Here is a 26,675-nt window from a genome sequence, read left to right on the forward strand (position 1 = left end):
ACCAAAACTAAGGGATTTAAACTACGAAAAGAAATTAATTAACTAACAAATGCAGAAATTTAATACCTAGAATTTGAAAGTCAATGTACCAAAACATCTAAAATTCAACAAGTCTAAACAAGAAATGAAGCAACCCTAATCTAATGAACTAACTAAATCAAATGTCTAAGTCCGAAAATGGTGGATATAGATGAAAGAGAATTCTATCGCAGCCCGGAAGAATTGATTCACCCTTGAATTCGATGCGACGATCTCTAATCTTCTAAGCGAGGTCTGTCAATAGCCACTTGAAGATGCCATGTACTCAACAAAAATAAGAGCAAGTGCAGAATTAGTACACAACCACAGTGTACTAGCAGGATCACGAGGTTATCCCACTAAGTGCAACATAAACAAGTCAAACAACATTATAATCACATGCATATATATCAACATACACAATATTATCAACATGAAGAATCAACAACGCATTTCACATTGAACATCACATCATTGGTCCTCTCATGGAACCCAAACCCAAACAGTTAGCATGCCGAAACGTGGTGACCGATCCCATATTTATGCCGAAACGTGGCAATTCGATCCAAGTTAGTTATGCCGGAACGTGGCAATCTGATCCCATTCACACACAACAATCATAAACACAAGTACATCATCAAGATCATACATTTAAGTCATGATTTCATGACAATGATAGTTCATCTATCTCATTTACAACAAGTGTGATCAACATTATAACATTCATACATATACAAGTATCATAATGAAGCAAGAACAAACATACATCACACAAACATAGAATCACAACCATCACCTACCTCGGAACAAGCTTGAAACCCTAAGAAACATGATCCTTCCCTTTCCGGATTCGTTCCGCTTGTTCTTGGTCTACAAACAATCAATACCACATGTGAATCAACAAACAATCGCTAATTACCAAAAACTATAACAATTCTATGAACCCTAGATCAAACCCATGATCCCAATTATCCATATTAGGGTTGTTTCCACCATAAAATCTATTACAAAATCTTCCCCCATTAATATTCACCCATTTTTATTACGTTCTACGGATCAAAAAATGGATTCGGGGAGTGAAAAGCTTACCTTTAGCCTCAAGAATGGTGAAAAATGAGTAAGAGTCGCCTGGGGGTCGTTCCTTAGCTCAAAAACTCAAAAAGTGCATAATGAGGTCGTTTAGGGGTTTATTAACTAGATGAAGTCACGTCGGGCGCGCTGCAACGACCCTTTCCTCGCTTTTGCGGCCCCGCCAAAGTAACCAAATCCCCTGCCCCAGCGGCTTCAGCTTAACAGTGAGCTAATTAAATATTAAATTCCCATCGAGCCCGCCACAGTGCCCCATATCCTGCTGTAGCGTCCCCGCCAGAGCGGCCAAACCCAGCGCCAAAGCCGCATTTTTGAAACAGAGAGCTATTTTAAAGAATTTCAAATCTCCATTCCACAACACACTTCTAACCCAGGACATTCAAAAAATACCCTTCACACTAAGATTGATTTCCGGAGATCTACTCACCCAAATTCAACTCCATAAAGTCATACAGATTCATTCACAAGTTAGCTATCTCGTCATACAATCAAAACCATAATTACTTCACCCAATTTTTACCAAATTTCCCTATACCTTAATGACTCTGATTTCGTCCAAATCTGGACAAAATTGGGAAAATCCAATCACTACGAAAAAGTTTTTTCGGCTGTAAATTTTCCCCCGTTGGCAGTTCTATAATGACGGAACCCGGTCGTTACAAGTGTTCTTGAACTTTCAGCCCCAAAATCCAAAGAATTTCTCCGTAGATTTCATCACCAGGTATGTGGGATTTCACTAGTGGGTTAGTTTCATCCACTTGGTCCCTAGAATTCAGTCAGATTCTTGAGTCTCTATATCATGTTTAGACCTACGGTTTCTTAAACCTTGGAGAATTGTTATGAATTAGATTCTATAGTATTCCTAATCAGATTATCATGTTTTCGTAAAATCATTGCTTAGTTCCTTCCATGAAATTCAGAACCCTATTTGTGTAGATTCGCTTAGTTCATGAATTACACATTCTAGGTCAGTTAAACAGATATACATGCTCTAGTTTTGAATGTTTCATTGTCAGTATTTAAATGTTGCATTCTCAGATTTGCATGTCAGAACATTGAGCTATCTAGTATTTCAGGTATGTTGTTTATATAGATTCCAGTTGGCTGTAGGCTTAGAATGAGTTGGACTAGGGTTCAACATACCCTCATAGTCCCAGAATTTCGTGCCCCTATAGGTTTATAAGTCCCCTCTATTGGGCATCAACTTTACTGATCACGCTAGTCATGTCTTTATACCCCAGACAAGGTATATTGGGTCCTCTCGATGGGGCATATACTTTAGTGACGCGAAGTCTTATTTTCTCCTTTTTCCCGAAGTGCCAAAAAGAGGCAAAGATAACCCCAGAAACCCTCAAAAGGCTGTTCTAGGCTTGGTAAAGAAGGAGAGAGAGACTTATAGCACAAGGTTGACGACAACTCGTTGATTCCCAGCCAAAATTCACCGTCTCGCTATCCAGAAACTAAGATTGGAGCTACAATTCCTCTGCAGCTGCTTGGCCCCCATGTAGGCTAGGTTTACTTAATTGAGTAGTCATAAATTTGTGCGCACTCTGTAGTATATTGCTAAGTGATGGTAGATTCATGCGTAGGCCTTCAAGCACCGAAAAAGGGACTATTGTACATGTATTCCTAGTTGTTAAATAAGATGTGTACCATAGGAGGAAGCCTCATCCTGTGAACTAGGGGTAGGTGATGGTTAACTTCATGGTGTGTGATATAAACCTGTTAACTGCTTTGTTATATGCATACATGTATGTGAATAGAGAATTATGAATCGAACCTAATAAAATGACTAAGTATGGACAATTACATGCCATGAAACTGTTACTTAACTGTGTGACTATGTGAACTGTTCATTATGGGTCTGCTTATGGCTGTGGTTGTGCTGATTGGACCGGGTGTTATGGTCTGACACATACATTGGATTGGGTGTAACATTTTGACACGTACATTGGATCAAGTGTCACGTTCCAACACATATATTCAATCGGTTTTCATGTTCCGACACATATATATTGGATCCGGCGACGTTCCGACACACTAATAGTTTGGATGTGGGTTCCATGAGAGAACCATTGGTGATTCCTATATTCATATCTGTCTATCATTGATCTTGAGAAATTGTCTGTTGCTTTTAGAAGGATATTTGAACTATGCATCTGGTGTATGTATGTTTACTGTGTCGTAGTTACTTTTTTATATCTCGTTTACTGAATGAATTGTGAATGATCAGGCCCAATTGGAATGAGCTCTGGTGAACGGAGGGCTGAGGGTCCAAGTTTTAATATCGGTTACTTTAGAGCGGCTGTGTTCATAATAATGAGAAGTGGGGTATTGTTCATGATGCAAAAGTAGTAGGTCCTACCTTTGGAAGGGAAATTCGTGTCCGAAACGGTTAGCGAGCATTGATAGAATATACTACGTGGTCAAAGGCTGAATTCTGATGAAGAAGAGGCAAGGGTATGTCGTGAGTAGTTAGCCAGATTGGTAGTGGTTGCATTCGGGGACTCTTCTATGAGATATAATGGTTAAGCTATGATCAAGGGCTGAGCGAGTATGGTGATAGAGAAGAGGGTTAGAGTCAAGTGTACTAGTATGTGTAAGGTGAACGGGAATGGTAAGGGCAGGGGAACGAAAGTTGAGGGGTGTACTTTCTTATTACATGTTTCCTGCTGGTTGATTTCTTATATTATGTGATGGGCATCGGCTTGACCGATGATGCCTACCAGTACGTGTGGTTTGTATTGATACTACTCTTGCTATGCCTTTTTGGCATGGTCTGGTTGCAGGGTCAGAAATGTTTCATAGGTGAACATGAAGACAATATCCTACATCACCTATTTTATTTTTCTTCCATGTGGTAGGAGCGGCGTCATTTGTTATTATGGTTTATACCTTGTAATCTTAGAAGCTCTTGTACCTGTTTAGACTAGATCCCTAGGGAGTTGTTTATTTACATTTTTACGTTGGATTGCTTAAAACTCTTTATTCTATAAAAATCTCCTGAATCTTCTTTTATCTTCAGTTTTCAAAATCTTCCACATGTTTTTAACCGTTGGGGATCGAGGGTCCTCCTAATTAGGTATTAGAGTAGGTGCTCGTATGGCCCGGTGGGTTGAGTCATGAAAACTACTATGTTTAGTCTTCTATGTGGGTTTTAATTACTTTAAAAGAAATGGTTATTATCTTTATTACGACAGATATAGTTATTGAAGAAAATAGTAAGAAAAAAATCTAAAAAAACTAAAATAGATAAATACAATTGCTGGCCATATGCCACATCACCTTCTCTATATCCAACTTTATATATATATATATATTATACTAAAAGTGGTAAGCAAACAAGTTAAAAGTTGGATTACTGAAATATCTGTTACGTAATTCATATTTTAAGTTATTCCAAATTACTGCTTCATAATAAGTTCACTTAGTATCTCTCTTTATATTTTTGTTTATAAATATATAATGGTAGTGGTTAATAGAATATATACTTTATTTTGATTAACATTTATATTTACATTTTTATCCATAAATGTTATTACTTTATAAGAGATTTTAGTAATCGAACTTTTAACTTTTTTGCTTCACACTTTTAGTAGAATATTATTATTTGACAGTTCCATTCTTGGAATAATTTCCCTGTTTTATATATGTTGTCCGCTCTTTCGGTTGTTCGGGTTAATCAAAGCACAAGTTGGATCGTTCTAGTCAGTTTTAAAGAAAAGGTAAGATTTCAGGAGGTGAAATTTAAGATTCTTTTCAGCGTCTTTGACTAATTACCTTCTAATCCAACACTAGATTTCTTTGATTGATATTTTTGAAGGTGAAATTTCAGATTCTTTTGAGCATAAAATCGACGCAACATCTTTAATGCACTTTACTAAAGGTTTCTTAAGGTGTACATTTTTGGTGAATATAGAACAAAAGTTGTTCAAGTGTTACTTAAGGTACTAAATTTTGTTCCTATTACACAAAGAAAAGGACCACTTCTTTAGAAAAATAATTTTATAATATATATCTACACATCACCTCAGTAGAACATCAAAACCTTAAGTCCTCTCAGATAACTTAGCTTTTCTTTAAAAGAAATGGAATCAGAAACCTCCCATCGACACAAAAAGTAGAGGAAACACACTAGGAGTGCTTCTTCTTCAATTCAAGATTGAAAATTTAGATCCATCGTTATGCCAACCGAGTGAAATCTTCTCAAGGCTTCCGATGAAACCCCTCTTACAATTCAGGTGTGTTTAAGAAATAATTGGTTTTTGGATTCGGAAATTTAAATGGTTAATTTTTCAAAGGAAGAAGTTGAAGTGGTTGTGGTTGGAGCTGGTCCATCAAGTATAGCTACTTCAGCTTGTTTGAACAAATTGGGCATAAAAATGTTTTACGCCCAATTTGTTTAAACAAGCTGAAACAGTTATACATGATGGACCAGATCCAACCATAACAACTTCAACTTCTTAATTTGCATTGTTAAAGTATGTATTTGAATTATTTTTTATCTGATTAGTTATATATTTATTATATTGTCATATTATATCATTATCTTTTGATTTAATTATATCATAAAGATTGATCTAAAATGATGATATATAATAAAACTTATCAAACTTAGCATCTATTAAATGATAGACGGTACATGCTTTTTATTGGATACAAATGAAGAACATTTTAACCATAATATATATTGTGTGTACTTTTATTGAATGTGTACAAAATATTTAGTAGCCTAAATAATAAACAAATACATCAACACATCATGGTATTTTTTGTCTGATTGATCTAGTAGAACTCATATGAGTATTTTATTTTCCAATTATCTCTCTTGTTCCCCTTTAAAACTCTCATCAAATTACATTTTGATCATTATGAACTTGTGTTTGACTATTATGATACAAGAAGAAATTTTGAAGAATATATTTATAATTTCATCAAAACGAATACCATATTATCACATCATCTTTTCAATGTCCTCTATTCTAATTTGATGATTAGACACATGATCTATAAAAAATAATAATAAAAAAGGTGAAATATATACTAATAAAAGAATAGAGGGATAAAATGAAAATGAACATCCAACAACTTTATTGATGATTGTTATTTATAAATTATTTTGTCATAAAAATTAAGTAGAAGGAAATTGATAAGGCATGATATTTAAGTAGAAAATGTAAATAAATAGAAGTTTTTTGTAACTCACATATAATAAAATGTAAATAAAGGGAGTTTTTTTTTCACAATTTGTGACAAAAACAAATTAATATAAAATATATTAATTGCATAATTAGTATAGAAGTCCAAGGGGTTACACTTTAATAAATAATTAGTTTTTCACCCTTAACAAAATCAATACTGCTTTAAAATCAAGCTCAGAATAATATAATCATAAAGAGAAGAAGGCAAGAAATGTAGAAAGAAGAGATAACTTTTCTTCTTATTCAAGTGTGTCAAACAAATGGTGAATGATATCTCTATTTATAGTTTTGAGATATCACCCCAAAGGCCACCATGATAAATGCCTAACTAGTAGGTACATAGTTATCTACAAAGGCTCATGTCACCTTGGAATATACGTACATGAATACAACTAATTCATGAATAAATCAAATGGACAATTCACTATCGGCGTAAACTAGCCGAACCGATCGGCGAGTCGCTGAACACCTTTGGCGAGCCAAGTCAGGATCGCCGAAGGTTCCATAATGAAATTTACAAAAATGCAGAACAAGTCAGCGATGTCAAGGGCCATTCAACAGATCGCCAACACCTTTTGGCAAACTAGAAGCAGCTCGCCGAAAGTTATAGAACAATTTCAAGGATTTAAGGGTGTAGAAGGGCGATCAAAAAAGAGTTTCAACAAGTCACTGAGTGAACTTGGCGAGCTCAGGCATCTCTCTGAAAGTTATAAAACTTAAAAAATTAAAAGAGAGAAATAAAAGGCGATCAAGGGTGACTTACGTGAACTGCCAAACCACTCGGCAAGCTCGGCCCATCTCGCCGAGTAGTCCAACATGCCAGATTTGCACCCCATACTTCAAAATCAAGCCCATAGCCCACGAAAACAAAATTAAACACTCATATCATGCAATTCAACTAAAGCCCACAAGATCCATGCCCCTGGGGTACTCAGACTTCCCCCAATTTGGCCAAAATTGGCCAATTGACGTCTTTTGCCTTTAAAAATGACGTCAACCGCTCTATTATTGGGCAAAATTTTGACAGATAGCACAATTTGGGGCTACTCAGACTTCACCCCGCTAGACCCACAATATTTTCAACACAACCCAACAATTTTAACCATCAATGACATGTGAATATACTATTTAAGGTCAAATAATCATGATTTCAACTAAGTACGGGAAAACAAACTACCACACGATAAACAAAGAAATACTAAACACATATAACAACCACAAAACGATCATGCATTTTATTACAACCAATTTTTATATCGAGGTTTGGAAAACTAACCTTAAATGTCAAAAAATTGTAAAGCTAGGCTAGAAATGAAATCTAAAAGTTCACTCCGAGCAAATGATCCCAAATAAAATTAAGAACGATAGTACGAGGAAAAAAATATGAGCGGTTGCGAGAGTACGAAAGTTGAAAAGTATGAAAATGAAGAGATTTTGAATTTAAAATGGTTTGACCTTTAAAAACTCTTCAGTTCGCGTGCCAGTTGGCGACCACGACTTACGTCACCGACCCACTTGGCGATGCGCCGAGTGGAAACTTAGTCCACCGAGTTTTACAAAACTCCAAGCAAACTAGGTGGTCCCAACGGCGATCCAGGTCAGGCTTGCCGACCTGTTCGGCGAGTCATCGACTGGACTTTTGGCTCTCCTAGTTGCCATTTTCCTAAAATTTCAACTTTTCAACTTGCAAATTCAACACCCATTATTCAAACAACAGTAATAAAAGCATTAAAGCTTGAGTTGACTCCCAAAAAGCACCTTATTTAACGTCGTGGCACGACGTGGATACGCTTTCAAGGTTCATTTTTTGGATTAACCAAGGTATCACTTGGTAGACCCCCTTTTGTCTATCTGTTCAAATGAGATGAGATTTGACCCATTTGCGTTTCCAATTGTTTGATGGACACTGAGTTAGAGGTGACCATTTGATTTAGTGTGGAGACATCCTCTTTCATTTCTTTCAAAGCCTTGTCCGAGCCTTCAACTTTATTCAGAATGCGTGCAAGCATGTCTTCCGTGTGAAAGTTCTCCGGGTCAGCCCTTTGCTCTTTTGGATTTTGACGTTCATGGGGTGGAACGTATATTTTCTTTTAACCATCCCATCCCTTCCAATAAGTCCCATTATCACTCCATTCTCTGTCACGGTCTCTCCATGCATCATCCGTTTTTCTATTCCAACCTAGATTCCCACCCGTACTTGGATAGCTTGGACGGAAATCACCTCCTTGATTGGCAAGAAAATTCACTTCCTCATTATTTAGAGCCTCAAAGTGTTCCTGCTTAAGGTTTACTCCACTAACACCAACACCATTTACACTTTTCCACCCACTACCCATCACAGTTTTTGACAAAATATCCAGCTGGGTCATCATTTTGGCCATATTTTTGCCTCGCTCATTGTCCTTCTCGATCTACTCTTTTGTCATCCTAAAGGTTAGAGGAGACACCTGGTCCTCTCGAGTGTACCATGCTCTGTTAATTTTGGTCATCCCATAGAGGAGATTAGATGCGATTTTGAAAGGCTATTGGATTATACCCCCTGGAACAAGTTGATCAGCAACACCTTTGTTCACCGATTCAAGACTCCTATAGAAGTGTTGTAACAACACGTTGTTTGGAAGTATGTGAGTCGGATATTAAAGTAACAACTTCTGAAATCTCAGCCACGTCTCATGGATTGGTCACCCTCCAAACGTTTGAAGCTCTAAATATTATCTCTTAATGTCATCATTCTTGAAGGAGGGAAGAACCTCACAAGAAAGCCTTGGTAATTTCATCCCAAGTGGTAATGGAGTTCCTCGGTAGATTAGCTAACCACTTGGTGGCTTCCCCCATCAAAGAAAAAGGGAACAACCGGAGTCAAACTGATTCTTTAGAGATGTTCTTGAATGAGAACAAACCACATACGACTACAAAATTCCAAATATGCTCATGGGGATCCTCATGAGCTAGCCCTCCATATAATCCTTTCATTTGCAAGAGGTGCAATATCGTGCTAATCACGTGGAAGACATCATTCCCCTCAATAGGAGGTAGACGTATAGCACCAACACCACCCAATTGAATCGGGTCATTAACATCATTCAGATTTTCGATGTAATCTTGGTGGCCCAGTTGGCAATCGTTACTCTCGTTCACACTCATCTCGTCCTCTGTTCAAACACAACCAACACAAACATAAAACAAAGTAAGTCGATTCAACTACAACACAAGAAGATCACAATCTAAACTTCAATAAGAGAACTCTAAACACCACTCCCCGGCAGCGACGCCATTTTTTATAAATACTCAACTACACCTCATCCAATACGAAGTGTAGGTGATCGTAATCTAGTAAAAAACCCAACAACCCACAAGGAGCGGTACAAGTTCAAATTCAGGTACAAAGTTATAAACGCGATCTAATCGGTTGTAGGAATAGAAATTAGCAAAAACATTTAGATAAATCGAAAGGGTGACATGAATGTCAGATTTGGGGATTGGTTTGTCAATTAGCAACTAAAACAATTTCGAAAATAGGGAACACAATAAGTAGATAGGATATCTCGGGGATGTGATCAATTATAGGCTAATTTCACTATATGGGTAATTGGAATTTACTAACAATTGTTAAATCTAAGTAGGTAGGCTAGACTATGGATGCAATAGCTTTCTCTCGAATAACTATCACGATTCAAGCGAGTTCTCTCGAACCTGAACAAGCTTAACAATATAAACAACCCAAAACCTTAATTTATCTACTCTCTCGAGCTATATTGGTAGAATCAAGTTTAGAATTCACTCTCTCGAGCTGAACCCACATCAACCTAATAACTACAATTATTAATCAAAAACCTTTGTTCTAAAACCTCTTTCTCAAGCAAGCCCGGAACACTAAATTAGAATTGCATTTGCAACTACAATTCATAGATTAATACACAACTATCGATTAAACCCACTTCAATTAAGCATTTAAATAAATAAATAACAATACCCATAAGCTAATTAAGCCAATAATCACGTGATCACACCCCAAGAATTGGGGTTTTTACCCAAACATCATAAAAATGAAGAAACAATTACCAATTATGTTAGCCATGAACTGGGTAATGTTTCCCAAATCTCTACAATATTTCAAATCAACTTAATTCAAATACCAAAATGAAAATTCTTCAAAACCAAGTCTCAAAAGCTCTAAGTTCAACAATGGAAAACTCAGGAAAACTTCAAAAACTCAGAGAAAAACTCCAAAAACTCAGAACTCCTTTTCTCCTTTTTAAATTTCAATTTATAGTTTCACAAATTTTTGCCTTAAGGATCGTTAGGCGAAGTGAGTCGAGCATCGCCGACCGAGTTGGTGATGTGCCCTTGGTCCATTCCATCACCGGTTTAACTTGATTATGTCACTTTAGGCATTCAGGATCGAGGTCGCCGATCCGTTCGGCAGTCCGCCGACTGTCCATTTCCTTCGCCAAGTAGGCTCTTCCCCAGGGCTGACATGCTGGAACTTTAGGCGAGCTAAAGAACCACTTGGTGGCTCACTGAGTGGTCTTGGCAATCACCAGGATTGCCTTCCTTCAACTTCTTCAGCTTTTTTCGCTCCTTTTCTACCTGGTGATGTCCTTGCCTTGTTCCTTAGCCTTCATTGATGCAAATAAACATTTGAACATCAATTTCGAGCATAAATTAGGCATTGAGGACAACAAACTAAGTAAACAAAGCCCTAAATGAGTCGAAATCTCAGACTCATCAGTACACATATCTTTTGATACACATTATTTGTTGCGTCATTAAAAACCTTGCTAGGAAAACCCATTGGGACAAAACCTCAGTTAAGGAAAAAAGAGTGCAACGCGTATTATACTCCCCCTGATCAAAACATCGCTCAATTTCTTATGATGATGTCATCAAATCTTATATACCAACTTCTCAAATATTGACAGTGTCTTTGTTATCAAATCATATTCACGAAGATATTGCATGATTGAACTCATTTATGATATATCATTTTCTGGTTTCATGGATATGATAAGGCTTTTAGCTTAGCCAAATACATCTTGAAAATCACTCTATTTGTGACCTCGTTGTTACAAATAAATTTCTCATTCAACTTGTTCATAACAATAATCATCTTGTGGACACTTTCTTTTGCAGTTAATTATCTTCGTATATTGTGGTTGGTATATTCTTTTTCAAAGAATAATGACACATTTCGTGAATATGTTGTCTCATTGGTCTGAACCAGACATACTCTCGACTTGTTTCATGGAGGGCTATTATTTCTGCATGGTTTGAAGAAGTGTTTACCAACGTTTGCTTCATTGATCGCCAAGATATTAGTGTGCCTCCACATGTAAACAAATATTGTGTTTGAGACTAAGGTTTATGGAAATCAGAATAATATTTTGCATATGCATAACCAATCAGTTCTGACTTGGATTCATCAGAATAGAATAAACCCATGTCTATGGTCCCTCGAAGATATTCAAGTATATTCTTAATACCATTTTCAATGTCTTTTTATTAGGGAGGAACTGAATCTTACCAGTAAACTTACTGCAAACAGATAACTGGTCGAGTGTTGTTAGCAAGGTGCATTAGTTCCCCGATTGCACTAAGATATGGAGTTTCAGCACTAAGAAGCTTTTCATCATTTTTTTGAGATCAAAATGAATCTTTAATTATGTTAAGCGATCTCATAATCATTGGGGAACTCAATGAATGTGATTTCTCCATATAAAATCACATCAAAAAGTTTCTGTGTATGTTGATTGATGGATAAATATTTCATTCGTCAAATTCTCAATCTGTAGTCCAGGACAAAAAAATTTCTTTCCAGGATCTTTTCATTTTAGATTCCCTTCTCAAACACTCAACAACTTTTGAAAGCTCTTTAAGAGTGCTAATAATGTTCAAGTCATCACCATACACATCTATTATAACAAATTCAGATCCTGACCTTTTCATAAAAATGCAAGGACAATTAGGGTCCCTTTTTTGTACCTTTTTCTTCCTTGATTATTTCAATCCATATAAGGATTCTTGAAGTTTTATTGAAAAAGGTTCTTTCAAACTTTTATATGTTTTAGACACCTTGATTTCTTCAAGCATTTTCATATAACCTTCAGTATTGTCTAGCTAGACATGATAATTTTTCATTATATGCATTCAAGTTTTCATGTATTGCCAAATCAAAACAAATCTCATTGCATCCACCATAGGAGAAAACATCTCCAATAATATCAAATTTTTTGCCACAAACCTTTGTGCCCCAAGGCACAAGCCGTACTTGATATCTTACGATTATAACGTTACATAATGATTTATTTGTACCCCACTTACATTATACCTTGATTTATGGACTATCAATCCAAAACATCATCTTTCTAAGTGAAATAAAATATACTCAAATTATGCATTTTAGTTGGCCAATCATTTATCTGTCCACACTATATGACAGATTTGAATACAAAATCCTCGTCACAATTTATATCATTGAGTGCTACTTAATATCAAAGATACCGTCGATGGTTATTTGATATAGATTTCAATATGGCATAACTTATCGAGATCTCTTCATTTTTTAGGTACCTGCACCTTTTCTAAGGTTTTATGAAGTGTTATGTCATGGTTCTCTCTTATAGCACTTGCCTCATTATCATGACCATATTGATCATTTGCTCCTCTCCTTCTTCAAATTTTTTTACATTTGGAACCGATTGGTCTATTACGATTCAGGCGTATGTCCTTCAAGGACTTCTCCTTGGAGCAATTGCAACTGAAATATATCATAGGGTCAGCAAATTCATCTGAAAATTTATTTGCAACATTATGAAATTGAATTATCACTTGAACTTCAAGTTCACATTTTCTTTTAATGAGGATCTAGAAAATTCATAATTAACCTCACACTTAATTTTCAACTGTCAATCATCTCTCCCCCCTAATGTAAGAAAAACTAACATTCATCCCAACCTTATTTGGGAATTCATCTTTGTGCGTGGTGGAGCAATTAAAATCATAACTGCACAGTCAACATTTTAGATGAAAATTATTTGGTTCCCGAACCTTAACCAATTTTTATAGGGGACTTCTTTTGGCTTGATGCTTACAAGTGTTGCTACATGTAAATTCATCTCATACCAAATTTCTTTTTGGGAGATTTGTTCTCATAACTAATGGTTTAGCTATAATTGGAGGCATACAATTTCTGCTAAACCAATCAGCATTATCACTATAATTTAATAGTTTGGAACTGTGCTCTTAATTTAACAATTTGAGCAAACAACCTAACAAACACAAATTTGTAAGTTGATAGTAAAGCACATGTGACCATCGCATAGATGCATCTATCATATAGTTGCAAATGATCCACATGGCAGGTGAATGAGCTCATATTCACCTTTTTATATGTTCCAAATAATTTCAGGAAATACAATCCCAACCTTAGCTGGTACAATGATAATTGTATTATTAGAATAAGCAACACAAGAGAATTCTTGAAGAATATTTTATTTCTTTAGTATAGAACTATGTGAATTCTCAATTATTTTTGCATCATATTTTAATCGGAATGGCCAACCGATCATGCCAACCGATCTTTCTTCCGGTACACTTATAGTTTACTTTTGGATGTGATTTCATCAGCATGTCCATATTTATGTTCAACAAACAAGAGGAAAAAATGGGCAATCTTTTACATAAATATCTATAACCCGCTTTGGTTGTAGTAATCTAAAGATATTAAATCTTTTCATAATTTATAGTTTCAACATTTCATATTAATTCATCCGAAACATAAAAAGTCTCTTTTGAGACTTACTACAACCCAAATATTATTCCTCTGGTAATAACACAACTCGTTAGAGCTTGTAATTAATTTTGTGTTGTAACACCCCGTACCTGAAAAAGGGAAATAAAGCCAATTCCCAGAAGTTGCAGGTGTAACCCACGTCGGCCACCCATGACCCATGGAAGGGACCACGAATCGTAAGTGTGGTCCGTGGTTGGCTTGCCTAGCAGTGGTCTTGAGGCCTAGGACTATGGCCAGACCTACGAACCATAGGTCAAACCACGGTCCATGGTTCGAGGTCAAAAATCCAAGTTTCTGACACCAATCAGTGGTCCACCAGGACGGGCCATGGGTCAGACCACAGTTCGTCAACTGGGGTTTGTGGATGGTCACCTGGTAGTTATTTTAGGGGCAGTTGGGTCTTTTCCTAATTAATTAGTTCCTATACTACATCAATTTACCCTTCACTAAGACCCTTATATAAGCTTTTTCAACCCCCAAATTAGCCTATTCACTTCATTCTTCCAAAATCACAAAAGAAGAACTCTCCAAAATATTTCTCTCTTTAGAAACTTGAAGAAGAAGAAGAATATTCAACCTAGGGTTTCAAGTCATGGTCTCAATTTCTCCATTGAAGGCTAGCTTTTGGATTCAAGGCATGATAGTTTTCATCCATGGATTCTTTCCATCCATGAGTTCCAAAATTCCTCTATTTCAAAAGGTAGAATTCACCAATTGAGTTAGAGTTTTCTTCAATTATCATGGGTTCTTTTCATTATTTATTTAAATGATTGAATTATGATCTCTTATGCATGAATTGATGAAATATGATGATTTTTCCATGAACCTATGTAATCCCATGTTTTCAAGTTATGAATCATATGATGTGGGATTTTGATATTCAAGGAAGAGTTTTATGAAATTGAGCATGTATTGAAAGCTTTACATGACTTTATGATGAAATCCATAGCTAAACCATGTATTCCAAGTGTTGATGATTGAATGTGGGTTTTGAACCTCAAGAGGTAAATTATGGACTTATGCATTGTTTTTATGAAATATTTTCAAATATTTTAAGGGTGCTTTAAGAGTAAAGTACAAATGGTGATGTTGTGTTGTGAAAGCATATTCTCATAAACACATAAAAGAATGATGTGAAATGTTTTCTCACGTAGAAAGGATTCTTAGGTTGTAAGGATTTCTCACCTAATCGAATAAAAGAGTAAGAGCTATCCTAGTGAACTATCTTGGTTTGATTGTCCAAGGGCACCTTTCCATGAATAATGAAGTCAAGTATGAAATGACTATTCCGTGGGATTTATTCTTAGCACCGAGTGGATATTGATAATACGATGGAAGCTCTCCCATAGTAGAGGCAGGGTTTCTAGAAGCAATCTCATGAGATGGAAGCTCCCCTCGTTAGTAGAGGTCGGGTTTCTAGCATCAATCTCCTTATCCCTTAACTATGTGCCCCCATAGGTTGATTAGCTAGTGGATCCACTTAACCTAGATGTTATGGTCCTTACTTTGGCAAGTAGGACAACCCTTTTCGGTGTTGGAGACACCGAGGATCATGTTATAGCTCACATGGTTTCTATGTCGGTTAAGGCTAATTCCCCACAAGTAATAATGAACTAAGGTTACTTCAAGAAGTATCGTATATGAGTTCAAATATTTTAAAGATGAAATTAGCTTGCATTGACCAAGATTTATGACTTATGTTTTATAACTCTTTTATATCATGTTTAGCTTGGTCAATTGCATGTCATGAAATGAAATGCCCTTTTTAGCATGATTTAAATATTTTATGGAGGGCTATCGTACTTGGCACATTGTTTTGTACTAAAGCATACTCTTGCCTACATTTCCCCAAATATAGGGTTCGGCAGTCAGGTTACTCAGTTTCGTGGCTAGAGGTTGCTTTGAGATATTCCGAGCTTTTGGTGAGTCCTAATGCTTCGAGGATGGACTTTCATTGTTTAATTTCTTTCTTGTATTTCTCTTTTGGACATGATGTATGGGCTAGGCCCAATTCATTCTCTTGTATTAGATGGCTATGATGAGACAAATGTATTAGACTTCCACTTGGCTTTATAAAATGTTTTGGACTTGGACTATTGTTTTACTCTAATTGTTCTATTTCTTATGTTATGAGAACTAAGTGGCTTGTATCGAGTCCTTCAGGGTTCTATAGGCCATGTTACATCTAGGAGGTACCCCTGGGTCGTGACATGTGTACTATCACATATTCCATGACACCATCTATATGTTGAACATCTCCTTCAAGGAGAAAATTATATTATTATTGTCATGGTCAAAATTATTACGAGCAAAACATGTTTCTTGATTTACTTTTGTTGTACCATAGGTACACAACCAATGACAAATTTGTATTGTCACACAATAATATCATTTTGGTCATGGCCACAACCTTTATATGCAAAATATATTTCTTTCTTTTGCCCTTTCGGAAGGTCACAATAAACATACCATAATATTTATGACGTATAAACGTACACGACCATTGACCATTCCTGTCAAATAAAATTTATCTATTTATCTCAAACCTCCCGTAGAGGTGAGTTATGGCATATTTTCAACCATACATGAATATGTTCTTATTCATATTTTTTCCAACATATTTTGACCCATTCACTTTCAAGAAGACAAACATTCACAATGTTTATTACAAGTCACAATCTCCTTAAGGAATGGACTAATCATTTGTATGTGTTTCATAAATTTGCATTATAAGCTCATTATCATGCCCTTAAATTATATCATATTTTGCATGACACACCTCAACTTCACTTTGGAAGGTCAAGTGTACCACCACTTAATCTTCCTTTCTTTTGATGGAGGATTTACAAATTCATCATATTATTAGATTGCACAACAACCTCGTGTCCAATGACTTTTAATACATTTTGATGATAAACAATACCTTCACATTTTGAAGGAATATTTGGAGTACTCACGATGTTCTTAATTTAACCACAATGATGACTATTATAATTTTCCTTTTTTTTATGCCCATATTCATTTGTACAACCACAATAATCACTGTCATCTTTCAGACTTATCATGTACTCCTACCACATTCACATAAGAGAATGGGGCAAACCAATTGGGCCAAATTCATGACTTCTCATAAAAAGTACAATTAGTTTGTCATAGTCATCCTTAAATCATCATTATGGTGCATTAGAACTTAAATCCAATGTCTTATCCATATAAAGTCGTCTTAGGTCATAAATCGATGGGATATGAACCCAACGTATTATCATCATGGTGCATCAAAATTCAAATTGATGTCTTACTTCTTGGTGCGATAGAACTTGAATCTACCGTCTTACCCTCAAAGATTTTTCATTATGGTGCATCCCAACTTTAACCGGATATATTATCCTTTTGGTGCAATGGAACTTGAATCCACCGTCTTACCCTCAAAAAATAATATAAAGGTCCAAAGTGCCATAACACTCACCATCAAAACTTTAAAGATATAATTATTTCAAAATTCAAGTATCATGACAAATAAATTAATCACAATGAAGGGAAAGATTAGCACACCCTTCAGAAGTATTTTTCTTGACAATTGTGCTCATAATTTATAAGTACCAAAAGTTCGTAAAACGGATGAACAAATATCCCCATGGAGCACAATATGAACCTCTTAAAAGTTCAACCACAAAAATATATCCGTGAACTTTCAACATTTCTAGCTATATTAAAATGAAAGATTGAATATCTTATATGGTTATAAATACCTTTTGTGATTATAAAGCAAAAGTTTAAAAATGAATTATTCATCGTGGAGAATTCCATAACCAATCTCTTAAACAATTTTATTTCAAGAAATTAGTTCCTCAAGTGTCATGACCCAGGGTACCTCCTAGATGTAACAAGGCACATAGAACCCCGAAAGGCTCCATGTAAGCCACTTAGCAAATCATAACATAAAGTACTAGAATAATAAAGAGTAAAACACATTTCAAGTCTTAAATGTTTTTCATAAAAGAAAGTGGAAGTCTAGACTTGTCTCAATATAGCCATCTATTACAATACTTGAATGAAATAGGGCCTAGCGCATACAACATGTCCAAAAAGGGAAAGTATATGAAAGAAACTAAAAACAAGAAGTCTTTCCTTGAAACCATGAGGAATCACCAACAAGCTCGGAAGATACACAAGTCCAAGCTTTAGCCACTAGAATGATCACCTCGAGCACCAGACCCGACACTTGGGAAAAATGTAGGAAAAGTAGGGGTTAGCAAAAAAATGCACTAAGTTTGGTAGCCATGCATAAAAACATTTAAAACATGTAAAAAGGGATATTTCATTTAAAAGAATGCAATTTTCCAAGTTTGAACATCATATAGGATAGTAGAAGTCATAAGTCATAATCATGGACAACATAAGTCAAAATCTTAAAACCTTTGAACTCATATACAAAGCCTACTGAGTAACCATAGTTCATTACTTATTGTAGGAAAATAGCCTTAACCGACATAGAGACCATATGAGCTAAAACATGATCACCTGGTGTCTCCCACACCGAAAAGGGTTGTTCTACTTGCCTAAGGTAGGACCATGAACTCTTAGCTTAGGTGGATCCACTAGCTAGACAACCAATGGGGGCACATAGTTTATGGGATACATATATTCCTACTAGAAACCCGGATTCAACTAACGTAGAAGGTTTCCATCTCATGAGACATACATGGAAGCCCGGACTCAACTAACGTAAAAGACTTCCATCTCATTTCAATATCCACTCGGTGTTAAGAATAATTCTCACGGAATAGTTATTAAGTCTTACTTAACTCATGTCTCATAGAAAAATGTCCTTGACAATCAATCCAAGTTAGTTCATTAGGATAGCTCTTATTCGTTGATTCAATTAGGTGAGAATAAACTTTCAACCTAAGAATCCTTTCTATGTGAGAAAACCTTTAACATCATGTTTGTAAGTGTTTCATGAGAATAAATTTTCAACAACACAACGACACAATTAACATTGGTACTTTACTCTCAAAGAACCCTTAAATCAATTCCATAAATTCATAAGATCATGCATAATCTCACAGTTTACCCTTCCAAGGTTCCAAGATATTATCAATCACCAAATCTATAATTTAAGCATTAGATAGGGATTTCATCATAACTTCCTGTAATTCTATCAATTCACACATTAGATCATAACAACTCTTCTTTCACAATCAACAACCCAACCTATGAGATCACAATTTGGAGAAATATGGGGGTTTGCATGGGTTCATAAGGGAATCATCATAAAATCATTGTAAATCATCAATTCATGCATATTTAGACATACTTAAACCATTAAAATAAGTAAATCAAAGAACCCATGGTGAATGAAGAAAACCCAAGCTAATTGGGGGAATTCTACCATTTGAAATTAAATATTTTGAGAGGGCTCCATGGGTTAAAGCTACCCATGTATGAAAACCAGCATACCTCAATCACAATGTCCAAAGAAATTGATTTGGAAAAGCCTTCTTTTGAAACCCTAGTTGATTCTCCTTCTTCTTCTTCTTCTTCTTGTTCTAGAGAGAATTTTCGGAGAGGATGCAGTTTTGGGAATTGATTTGAGTTTTAGAAATAATGAGATGAATGACTTAATTTAGTGGTCTAAAATCTTTATATAAGTGGTCGAAATTAGGCTAAAACGACATCACTTAATATTAATTAAAATCGAAAACCCCCAAAGTGCCCTTAAACTTAACCACCAAATTAGCTCCCAGGTCCCTATACACGAAACATCACTGATGGACCGTGGTTGGAACCATGGCCCCTGCTGGTGAACCGTGGTTTGGGTTCTGAAAGCTGGTTTTCAGGGCTTTCACCTATGGCCCAGTCACACCCCTATGGTATCTCCTGGACGTAACAAGGCACATAGAACCCCGAAATGCCCCATGTAAGCCACTTAGCATATCATCACATAAGTATAGAACAAAAAAGAGTTAAATGCAATTAGGTCCAAAATTTTTATAGAGGAAAGCGGAACTCTAGAATCGTCTCAATTAGCCATCTATTACAATACTTGAATCAAATAGGGTCACAACCCATACATCCTAATCCGGAAGTCAAATACAAGAAAAAGGAAGTACAAAGATAACAACCATCCTTGAATCGTGAGGAAATCATCAACAAGCAAGGAGAAATGATCAATTCCAAGCTCTAGCCATAATGGGAACCACCTTGAGAAACGGACCCTACACTTGGGGAAAATGTAAGAAAAATGTGGGTTAGTACAAAAATGCACGAAGTATGATAACTATGCACAAAATCATGAAAACATGCTAAAAGGGGACAGTTTGGTTGAATGCATGCAATTTACTAATTTAAAACATAATTTTGACAGTAAAGGGAAAAGCATAAGTCATAAGCATAAACAACTCATAGTCATCTCATAAGAGGAACATACCATAAATACGCTCAAAGCCTACTTGTGCAATGCATGAATAAGATCCCATAATCCCACCCATACTAAGCAAAGCTTCTTGAGTAACTATAGTTTATAACTCATATTCTTTTACATACTATCATAGTGGGATAAGCCTTAACCAACATAGACTGTGTGACCTTAACATGGAATCCAATGTCTACCCAACACCGAAAATGGGTTGTCATACTTGCCTAAGGTAGAACCATACTCTTAGCTTAGGTGGATCCACTAGCTAAACACACATAGTTTATGGGATAAGGGGATTGCTTCTAGAAAACCCGGCCTCTACTATCGTGAGAGATTCCTTCCCAAAGAGATTGCTCCTAGAAACCTGACCTCTGCTATCGTGAGGGCTTCCATCTCATATCACTATCCACTTGGTTCTAAGCATTAATACCCACAGAGTTTATATTAAGTCTTGACTTAAGTTCAAATTCATGGAAGAGTGTCTTGACACTGAATCCAACAAAACTCCTACTATAGCTCACAGATTCAATAGGTGAGGATAGCCTTCCAACCCAAGAATCATCATATTGTGAGAATACCTTTCACATCATAGCAAATTCATACATAAGTGTGTACATGAGGATAACTTGCAACAACACAACAACTAGATCATAATCATATTCACTTTGCTCTCAAAGTGTTCATAAAACATATACATAAATCTCATAATCATGCTTAATTCTCATACTTTACCTTCAAGGACCATAGATCACATTCCATCAACACATCTAGAATTAATACATTAGTCATGGATATTAACATGATTCAAGTAACTCAACTACTGCAAGCATAATCTCATAATATTCTTGTATAATCAACAAACCCACACCACAAGATCATAATTGAGTAATATAGGGGTTTCATGGGTTCTTGGGTAATTTAAACATATAAACCATCATAAATCATCAATTAAATCATAATATAAACTAAATCAAACATTAGAATCAGTTTTGAAAGGAACTCATGACTTGGAGACAAACCCTAACTTTTGAGGGAATTCTATCTTTGAAATTCGGGTTTTGAAGGGATTCCATGGATGAAGGAATACCATACCTTAATAATTGAATCCAATGAAATTGATGAGAAGAACTTGTTCCTTGAACCCTAGCTTTACCTTTTTCCTTGAAGTTCTAGAGAGAGAATTTTTGATGCGGAGATAAACTTTGGGGAAATATTTGGGTGTTGTGAAAATATGACTTAGTTTAGGTGAATTTGACTAAAAATGACTTATATAGTGACCCTAAAGTTACCCAAAACGACTTCACTTTGGTAGGACTTACATCAAAATTTCCCAGAAGACCCCTCACTTAAAGGGAGTTGCGTAGGTTCCACGAGGGGCTCCACGAGTTGTGGTCATGACCACGAGCCGTGGTCCCTCTCGTGGACTTGAGGTAGTGGCTAGGCAAACTTACACCTTTAGCTCACAAGCACAAGGCACCTTCACGATGGGATCCACGAGCCGTTGTCCATGTCATGGACATTGAGGTAGTGGCTAAGCCACTTTTCTCCAACTCACACACCACCAACTCCTTTCCACGAGCCGTGGTGTTCAACATGAGCCGTGGACTTCGCCACGAGCCGTGGTCTCTGCCATGAGCCATGGTCTTCGCCACGAGCCGTGAAGTGGCTCGTGAGGAGGAGCACTTGTTTTGGTAGATTTTGGGGAGTTACTGCCTTGCCCTTCACGGGTCGTGAAGACCCTCGTGGAGGTGAGGGCAGTGCCTTGGACAACTCTTGGCAGCCTTGTCCCCCTTGCCATGGCCCTCACCCAATTCCCTTCACTCTTGACGTTAACCCTGACGCTTAGCTCTAGTTTTAGCCTACTACTTTCCAGAGTGTCACAATATCTCCCCCTTGGGAACATTCGTCCTCGAATGACGATCTAGGTACCTTTCGGAAGTAAAGACTCAAGACTAGTTGCCCATCATGCATGAAACATCAAAATAATGCACAATTCAAAGGAGGAAACATCAACTCCATCTCAAAACTTAATCAATGCAATACAAGGAAGTAGGAACTACATCTAACAACCCAATAACATTTTTCATATTCATAGGAGGAACTACCTTATCCAACTAAAAGCATTCTCAACACAATATCATGGAGCAAATATGCAATTACTCTCAAAAGCATACTAAAGCATGTTCATCAACTCATCTTATGAAGTCAAATAGGCAACTCATACTAAATGCACAACAACATGAGAAACATAAATCATGAAAACTCATTTTGTTACTAAATATGAATTTCTCAAGAACATGCATAGCATAAGGAAATCTTGGAAAAATGCATATAATACACATGACTCCCAACATACTAAAACTCAAGAGGAACTATTTACCTCAAGCTTGAATAGGAGTTGAAGGAAAGAGATGAGGATATCGGGACTTCATATCATCCTCGGCCTCCCAAGTATGACCCTCAATTAAATGATTTCTCCATAAAACCTTCACGGAAGCTATTTCATTTTTTCTCAATCTCTTCACTTGCCGGTCTAGAATCTCTACCAGAACCTCTTCATATGCAAGACTTTCGTCAACTCCCAACCCTTCTAGGGGAATAATGGATGCCGGATCTCCAATACACTTTTTAAGCATAGAAACATGAAATATCAGATGAATCGAAGCCAACTCGTTTGGCAAATCCAACTCATAGGCAACCTTCCCAATACGTTACAAAATTTGGTATGGGCCTACATACCGGGGACTAAGTTGCCCTTTATTGCCAAACATCATCACAATACCCTTCATGTGTGAGATTTTCAAATAGACGCAATCATTAACTTCAAATTCTAGATCCCTTGTTCTCACATCGGCATAGAACTTTTGTCTACTTTGAGCCATTCTCAACCTCTCTCTAATGAGCCGGACTTTATCAATAGCGTCATAAACAGTTTCAGGACAAATAAGAGAAATTTCACCTACCTCAAACCAACCAATCGGAGACCTACATCTCCTACCATAGAAGGCTTCAAAAGGAGCCATACCTATACTTGAGTGATAACAATTATTGTAGGTGAACTCTATTAATGGAAAGTGGTCATCCCAATTACCCTTGAAGTCTATAACACATGCCCTCAATATATCTTCTAATGTTTGTATGGTACGCTCTGCTTGCCTATTAGTTTGGGGTTGAAAAGTTGTGCTAAGCTTAACCTTAGTACCAAGCCCTTTTTGGAATGACCTCCAAAATGGTGAAGTAAATTGAGTACCCCAATCCGAAATAATAGATAAAGGGATCTCATGCAACTTCACCGTCTCACTTATATACAACTTGGCATAGTCTTCCGCCGAATGAGAAATCTTGACGGGAATGAAGTGGGCTGATTTTTTCATCCTATCTATAATGACCCAAATAGAATCATGTTGCCTTTGGGTGCGAGGCAAACCCACAATCAAGTCCATATTTACATCTTCCCACTTCCAAGTGGGAATACTTATATTTTGGGACAAGCCTCCCGACCTTTGATGCTCAACCTTAACTTGTTGACAATTAGGAAATTTGGCTACAAATCCTGCAATATCTCTCTTCATACCATTCCACCAATAGACTTCCTGTAGATCACAGTACATCTTGGTGGATCCCGGATGAATAGAATACCAAGAACTGTGAGCTTCCTCTAAAATTTGTTCCCTCAAACTATCAACATCCGGAGCACATAACCAACCTTGTACCTAAGCACCCTATATCCTCCTTGGGAGAAACTCTCAACGGACTTCTTGAGTACCGACTCTTTCAACTCAACTAATACAGGATCAATGTCTTGTTTAGACTTCATATCCATCACAAAGGATGATTCAGACCCATTATGGACCATGACACCACCCTTTGTGGAATCCACTAGTTGGACACCTTGTCGGGCCAATCGATGCACCTCACGAACCAATTCTTTCTTTTCATCCTATATATGAGCCACCCTACCCATGGACAATCTACTAAGTGCATCCGCTACAACATTAGCATTGCCGGGGAGGTAAAGGACACTCGTGTCATAATCCTTCAAAAGTTCCAATTACCTTCTTTGTCGGAGATTCAAGTCTTTTTGACTAAACACATATTGAAGACTTTTATGATCGGTGAAAATATCCACATGGACCCCATACAAGTAATGTCTCCATATTTTCAAGGCAAACACAACTGTCGCTTATTCCAGATCATGGGTCGAATAATTCTTCTCATGGACTTTAAGTTTCCTTGAAGCATAGGCAATCAATTTACCGTTTTGCAAGAGGACACATCCCAACCCCACTCTAGAGGCGTTAAAATATACCACAAAACCATCCGTACCCTCCGGTAAGGTCAACACCGGAGCAGAAGTAATTCTATCTTTTAACTATTGGAAGCATTTCTCATAAGCCTCCGACCATTCGATCTTAGCCTTTTTTTGGGTCAAAGCCGTCAACGGAGAAGCAATGGAGGAAAACCCCTCACCAAACATTCTATAGTAACCAGCCAAACCCAAAAAGCTTCAAATATCAGAAGGATTTAGAGGTCTAGGCCAACTCTTGACCGCATCCATCTTCTTAGGATCTACCTCAATACCCTAACTTGACACATTATGACCAAGGAAAGCCACAGACCTTAACCAAAATTCACACTTGCTAAACTTTGCAAAAAGTTGTTGGTCTTTTAGAACTTGCAACACAATTCTCAAATGGTCCATATGTTCATTCTCACTCCTTGAGTAGATCAAAATACCATCGATAAACACAATCACAAATATGTCTAGGTATTGCCTAAATACTCTATTCATCACATCCATAAATGCCGCCAGATCATTAGTCAACCCAAACTACATTACCACAAACTCATAGTGACCATATCGGGTTCTAAAGGCCATCTTTGGAATATCAACCCCTCTCACCCTTAATTGGTGATAACCCGAACGAAGATCAATCTTAGAGAAATAGCTAGCCCCTTGAAGTTGGTCAAACAAATCATCAATTTTCGGAAGGGGATATTTGTTCTTGGTTGTAACTTTATTCAATTGACGATAATCAATACACATTCTAAGGGATCCATCCTCCTTTCTAACAAACAACACGGGAGCACCACATGGAGAGATACTCAGTCAGATAAAACCCTTGATTAATAAATCCTCTAATTGTTCTTTCAACTCCTTTAACTCTGCCGGAGCCATTCTATAAGGAGGAATGGAGATAAGTTGTGGATTCAAAAGGAGGTCAATACAAAAATCTATTTCCTGCTCGGGAGGAATACTAGGTTAATCATCGGGAAAAACTTCCAGAAACTCATTCACTACCGGAACCGACCCTAGAGAAGGGGTTTCAGACTCAACATCCATCACCCTAACAAGATGGTAAATACACCCTTTGGAGATAATCTTCCTAGCTTTAAGGCAAGAGAAAAATTAACCTCTAAGCATGGAATTTCCCCACCTTCCACTATAAGATAGGCTCATTTGGAAATTGGAACCTAACCACCCGAGTCCTACAATCGATAGAGGCATAACATGCGTGCAAGCAATCCATACCCAAAATCATATCAAAGTCTAACATGTCTAACTCCACCAAAGAAACTTTATGGGTCAACTTTTGTAAACCCTTTTAGCCACTACCGAGTCACTAACCGGGGTATAGATCGAAAAAGGTTCTACTAACACTTCGAGGAGTATTTCAAAATTCATTGACACAAAAGGTGTCACGAAAGACAAAGTAACACCGACATATAACAAGGCTTACACATACAAAAAATTGACTTTTAACATACTGGTCACCACATCCGGGGAGCTATCTTGGATACCTTGGGATTGAAGAGAATAAAAGCAGTTTTGCTTTTGGGCATTGGAGTTTGAACCGCTTGGAGGAGCTTGATTGCCTTCTCTCCCCTTGGCCATGAGCATCAGGTAATCTCTCATCTTGTGGCCACTCTTTCCACAACCATAGCACTCATCCGATCCAAATAGGCACTTGCCATCATGGTTTCTATCACACTTTGCACAATTAGGCCTAGTAACATAAGAACCACCACTATTACTTCCTTGAGGTTTAGGGTTTGAAACCCTATACTTGTTGACCCTTGGAGCACTAGAGGAGCCTTGGTTGGAAAACTTTTGTCTAAACATTGGTTGCCCTTGTCCATCAGACCTAACATTGGA

This window comes from Solanum tuberosum, unplaced genomic scaffold, assembly GCF_000226075.1.
Source record: "Solanum tuberosum cultivar DM 1-3 516 R44 unplaced genomic scaffold, SolTub_3.0 scf00071, whole genome shotgun sequence".
Lineage (NCBI taxonomy): Eukaryota > Viridiplantae > Streptophyta > Magnoliopsida > Solanales > Solanaceae > Solanum > Solanum tuberosum.